Source organism: Pipistrellus kuhlii, unplaced genomic scaffold, assembly GCF_014108245.1.
Source record: "Pipistrellus kuhlii isolate mPipKuh1 unplaced genomic scaffold, mPipKuh1.p scaffold_m20_p_11, whole genome shotgun sequence".
Lineage (NCBI taxonomy): Eukaryota > Metazoa > Chordata > Mammalia > Chiroptera > Vespertilionidae > Pipistrellus > Pipistrellus kuhlii.
The window spans coordinates 7405486-7411429 of record NW_023425416.1 but is presented as its reverse complement, the minus strand read 5'-3'; the positions used below and the strand labels follow the sequence as shown (position 1 = coordinate 7411429).

The window sequence follows — 5944 nt, the reverse complement described above, 5'->3', positions numbered from 1 at the left end:
GAATTATACTATATATATCATTTCTTCTTCTTTTAAAAAAAATATATTTTATTGATTTTTTGCAGAGAGGAAGAGAGAGGGATAGAGAGTTAGAAACATCGATGAGAGAGAGACATCGATCAGCTGCCAATGTACATGCCTTTGACGGGAATCGAACCCAGGACCTTTCAGTCCACAGACCGACGCTCTATCCATTGAGCCAAACTGGTTTCGGCTCATTTCTTCTTTTTTTACCTAATATAAGCACTTTACTAAAGGGAGAGGTTTCTTTATTTAAAGAATAGTTTATTGACTTTTAGAGAGAGAACATTCATCAGCTGCCTCCTGCAAACCCCCTGCTAGGGACAGAGCCCACAGCCCGGGTGCGTGCCAGACCTGGAATCAAACCAGCACCCTTCTGGTGCACAACCGAGCCCCACTGGCCAGGGAGGAGCGGTCTTTGTGAAAGTCAATATAATCCTCACTTTCTCACCTTCCTCTGCACTTTGGAGAAAAGTCTGTGGTAATTCGGTCCCCTGCTGGCGGGATAAAAGCAACCATCATAGTTTGCATCATGCCCACCCTGAGCGAGGCTTGGACACCCCCGGTCAGACCCTGCTGAGTTCTCAGGCCGACTTTGCTGCTACTATTGCCTTCCTTCTGGCTCCTCCCTCTTCCAGGCAGCAAGGAGGTGATGAGGATGCTGATCTCACGGAGCCTGCTCCAGCAGTAGCCCAGATGTGCTCTGCCCCGATGTGGATTGTGCACTTGAATTAGGGTGGAGTGACCCGCTCTACACTGGCCCGCTCTGGACGGTTCTGTTACAAATGAGTCAGAATAAGGTCATAGGACCGAGGCCTCCTAGGAGGACCTCCCTCGGTGTCGGCAGCAGGTACGGCGTCGTCGGAGGTCTGGAGGAGCGGCCTTGGTGGGGTGTCCTGAGGACACTGCTGTGTTTCCTGAAGCTCGAGGTGACTGATGACAGGTCAGCGACTGTGGTACTCTCTGCATCCGCATCGTCTGGGTCTGCCTGCGTGTGCTGGTTCACGGGATCCTCCTCCCGGAAGCTGGGTGCTCCATGCAGGGTATTTCTACTTACAAAGCAAAGGTGTGGAAAGGGGAAGTGGAGGAAAGCGACCTGTCGTTTTCCGTCCCCTGCACCTCAGCTGGAGATGCAGGTTCCTGTGGGCACACTTCCTCCATAGCACACTTCTGAAGTAAACGGGCCTTAGGGGAACTTGGCCCTGACTATGACTTAAGGTAGGGGTGTCGAACTCAATCAAAGAAGGGGCCAAAATCTAAAATCCAGCCTAAATCGTGGGCCGAATGGTTTACTGAACAGTCATAAACTGTCATTGTGATGGAAACGCAGCGGAGTGCAGTGATGACAGCGAGGTGCGGGCCACATTGCAAGGCCTGGCTGGACGGATTTGGCCCGTGGGCCTTGTGTTTGACACATGTGACTTAAGGTGTCTGGACGTCTGGACCACCTGAATCAAGGCCTGAGGTGACCTGGACCTTTGAAGATTTGTTTTCTTTTTTAGAAGCATCTAGGAATAGTGTTCAAAGTTTCTAGAACCCTTTCTAGGAAGTACTTGGGATATATATTTTTCTATTTACATTTTTTTGTTTTATGAAGCTATTACTCTTTTTAAAGGTCTTTGATTGATAAATAAAATTTATCCCTTTCTGTACCATCTCAAACTCCACTGAAGTTGGTTTTTATTCTTTCTCTCAGCCTTTACAACTATTTTTTTTTAAATGTATTAAACACAACTAGATTTTGGAATAAAAAAACAAAACAAAACAAAACAAAACAAAACCAACAACAACAAAAAAAAACTCTAGACCTAATTGGTTTTTTAAAAAATAGTTCCCTGGAACCGGCTGGTGTGGCTCAGTTGGTTGGAGTGTCGTTTCATACATCAAAGGTTGCAGGTTCGACTCCCGGTCGGGACACATACCCATGTTGTAGGCTCGATCCCTGGTTAGAAGCCAATCAATTGATGTTTCTCATTATTGTTTCTCCCTCTCTAAAAGCCAATAAAAGCATGTCCTTGGGTGAGGATTTTTAAGTTTCCTTAAATTACTTAGTTTTACTAACTTAGCATTGTTTATGATTTATGAAAGTAGATTTAAAGTAATATTCAAAGATGGAGACTTTACTGAGACCCTTGTTATAAATGTTCATTCTATTATTCTATCCCCTCATCTCTACAAAAAAAAAAAATACCCGAAATATTTTGTTAACTATAAGTCAGGGTTTAGAGAGACCAAAATATACATCTTTAGCTATGACAAATACGTTGTTTTGATTGCATATTCTCTGTAAGGACCTGTGCTGGGCACTGCAGAGGGTATGGTGTGCTGCAAACTTTAAATTCAAAGGCCTCATTTAGCAGCTGTAGTACCAGGTAATGGTAGGCCTACAGAGGAGTGTGAGCTGGAAAGTGATTACATAGGATGAGATACATGGAGATGGTAGAAATCCGATGTAAGCTTTCATGAAAAGAGAACCAAGAAAGTTGGTTTCAGACCGGAAAGGAACAGGAAAAGGAAAGGATTTATGTAGGCGCTGTTGACAGTTATGCTTTGGAGTTGACGAAGGAAAGAAAGAAAATGCAAGTAGATTCTGCAGGGAGAGTCAGCCTGGAGCCGGTGCATGCTCTCGGGTGCTGCTCGAAGTGGGGTGTCTGCTCCATTCTAAGCCATGAAAGAACATTCCATCCAGGTCCATTCTTTCCCTTCCTACCCACAGCTTGTCACAGGTCACCAGGCTTCCAGGATTTGATTTCTGGTGGGTAGGACTTGTCCATGGGGTCTCCCACTCTGCTCTCTGACCTATGAATCCCTCTTCCTGCCGGCGGGAATTGATGAAGTGGGGACACAAGGGCCATGCTGCTCCATCTCTTGGTCAGAAGGCTGTGGCAGTGAGCCTTGGGCTGCCCACACTCACCTGGCGAGCATCAGCCACGCACTGCTTGATCATAGCTCCCAGGATAACACGTCTGTACGAGTGCCGAAGGGAAAACAAATCTTGGGGAAGAAGGATGTATATGGAAATGTTAAGTAAATCAAAAAAGGATGGGCACAGGGAATTGTACAGCGAAGCTAATGAAAATAGGATAATAGGGAAAAGAAATGGCAAAGCCAAAGTTAATATTTTTATAAAACATGTAATGGACATTTTTGGGCAATATATGAAAAGATATATGAAAGACAAAGTTTATTATAAATGAAAGGAATATATAATTATAGGACAGCAGAGATAAAATGCAATACATCAGGAACAAATTCAAAATATGTAGAAATGGAAGAAAAAATTCAAAATGTGTAGAAATTGAAGAAAAAATTCAAAATATAAAGAAATTGAAGAAAAAGTTCATAATATGTAGACACTGAAAAAATTAAAAATATGTAGAAGTTGAAGAACAATTCAAAATATTCAGGAATTGAAGAAAAAATTCAAAATATGGAGAAATTGAAGAAAAAAATTCATAATATGTAGAAATTGAAGAAAAAATTCAAAATATGTAGAAACTAAAGAAAAAACATAGAATAAATATAACATTCTTGAATCGTCATATGAAGACTTGACGCCCTCCGACTGGCAGGCAGCTGAGCAGCGTGGCTCGGGCTCTCCGCATTCCTGGAGCAGCACCAGCAGCTCCCGCAGGCTCAGGGCGGCAGCAGCACCTGCCTCAGAGGGGTCCCCAAGGAGGGCGGTCACAGGAGGGGTCCCCAAGGACCCAAGGAGGGCGGTCACAGCAGCACAGAGGACAGGAAGAAGCTTGCCCGGGAAATGGCAACTGCTGAAGGCGGTGTCCCTGACCCAGGATGGGCTACTAGAGGCGGGTTTTGCTGCTGGCCTCTGGCTGCCCAGGGTGGTGTCCAGGGCACAAACTGGTCTTCTGGAGGAGGGTTTTGCAGCTGGCTGTGGGCTGCCCATGGTGGGATACTGGGCCCCGGATGGGCTGCTGGAGGCAGGTTTTACTGCTGTTGACCTACTGCCCATGGTGTCCGGGACCGGGGTGGGCTGCTGGAGGCGGGTATTACTGATGGCGGAGTGCTGCCTATGGTGGTGACCCGGGACCGGGACGGGCTGCTGGAGACGGGATTTGATGCTGGCAGTATGCTGCCTATTGTGGTGTCCAGGGCCCGGGATGGACTGCTGGAGGTGGGTTTTACTGCTGTTGACGTGCTGCCGATAGTGGTGTCCCAGTTCCGGGATGGGCTGTGGCAGGTGGGTTTTAATGCTGGCAGTGTACTGCCATGATGGTGTCCCAGGCTCGGGATGGGCTGCTGGAAGTGGGTTTTATGAGACTGAGGAGCTACCTACTGTGCTAACGAGGCACCTGGAGGTGGGTTTTATGCTGGAGGTGTGCTGCCAATGGTGGTGTCCCGAGCCAGAGATGGGCTGCTGGAGGCGGGTATTACTGATGGCGGTGTGCTGCTCATGGTGGTGTCCCTGGCCCGAGATGGGCTGCACGAGGCAGGAATTACTGATGGCAGTGTGCTGCCCATGATAGTGTCACGGGCCCGAGAGGGGCGTCTGGAGGAGAGTATTACTGATGGCGGTGTGCTGGCCATGGTGGTGTCCTGGGCCCGAGATGGGCTGCTGCAGGCAGGAATTACTGATTCCGGTGTGCTGGCCATGGTAGTGTCCTGGGCCCAAGATGGGCATCTGGAGGCGGGTATTACTGATGCCGGCTTGCTGGCCATGGTGGTGTCCCGGGCCCGAGATGGGTTGCCTGTCCCGGGCCCGGGAAAGGCTATTGGAGGCGGGTATTATTGATGACTGCGTGCTGCCCATGATGGTGTCCTGGGCCCGAGATGGGCTGCTGGAGGCCCGTTTTAATGCTGGCGGCGGGCTGACCATGGTGGTTTGCGGGCACAAGATGGGCTGCTTGAGGGTGATATTAATGATTGCGGTGTGCTGCCCATGGTGGTGTCCTGGTCCCCTGATGGGCTGTTACAGGCAGATTTTACTGCTACCTGCGTGCTACCCATGGTGGTGTCCTGGGCCAGAGATGGGCTGCTGGAGGCGGGTATTACTGATGGCGCTGTGCTGCCCATGGTGGTGTTCCGGGCCCGGGAAGGGCTGTTTGAAGCGGGTATTACTGATGGTGGTGTGCTGTTCATGGTGGTGTCCCTGGCCTGAGGTTGGCTGTAGGAGGCAGGAATTACTGATGGCAACGTGCTGCCCATGATGGTGTCCTGGGCCCGAGATGGGCTGCTGGAGGCTCGTTTTAATGCTGGCGGCGGGCTGACCAAGATGGTGTCCTGGCCTGAGATGGGCTGCTGGAGGCGGGTATTAATGATTGTGGTGTGCTGCTCATGGTGGTAAACCTGGCCCGAGATGAGCTGCTGGAGGCAGGAATAACTGATGGCAGCGTGCTGCTCATGCTACTGTCATGGGCCTGAGATAGGCGTCTGGAGGCGAGTATTACTGATAGTGGCGTGCTGCCCAAGGTGGTGTCCTGGGCCCAGGAAGGGCAGTTGGAGGTGGGTATTAATGCTGGCCGCTAGCTGCCCAAGGTGGTATCCCGACCGCAAGATGGGCTGATGGAGGCGGGTTACTGATGACGGTGTGTTGCCCATGGTAGTGTCTCTGGCCCGAGATGGGCTGCTGGAGGCGGGTATTACTGATGGCGGCGTGCTGCCCATGGTGGTATTCGGTGCCCGAGATGGGCTGCTGGAGGTGGGTTTTAATGCTGGCGGCGGGTTGAACTTGGTGGTTTCCGGGCCCAAGATGGGCTGCTGGAGGCGGGTATTAATGATTGCGGTGTGCTGCCTATGGTGGTGTCCGGGGCCCGTGATGGGCTGTTAGAGGCAGATTTTACTGCTAGCTGTGTGCTGCCCAAGGTGGTGTCCCAGTCCTGAGATGGCTTGCTGGAGGCAGGAATTAATGATGGCGGCGTGCTGCCCATTATGGTGTCTTGGGCCTGAGATGGGCTGCTAGAGG

At 49.9% G+C, this 5944-nt stretch overlaps 1 long non-coding RNA gene across 1 annotated transcript; it reads left to right on the top strand.

Moving 5' to 3' along the window:
• Positions 1-1153: 1153 nt before the first annotated feature.
• LOC123652096 lies at positions 1154-1676 on the top strand. The gene is made up of 2 exons (XR_006741195.1): positions 1154-1239; positions 1449-1676. It is a non-coding gene; the product is annotated as an uncharacterized LOC123652096 (long non-coding RNA).
• The last annotated feature ends 4268 nt before the right edge of the window (positions 1677-5944 follow it).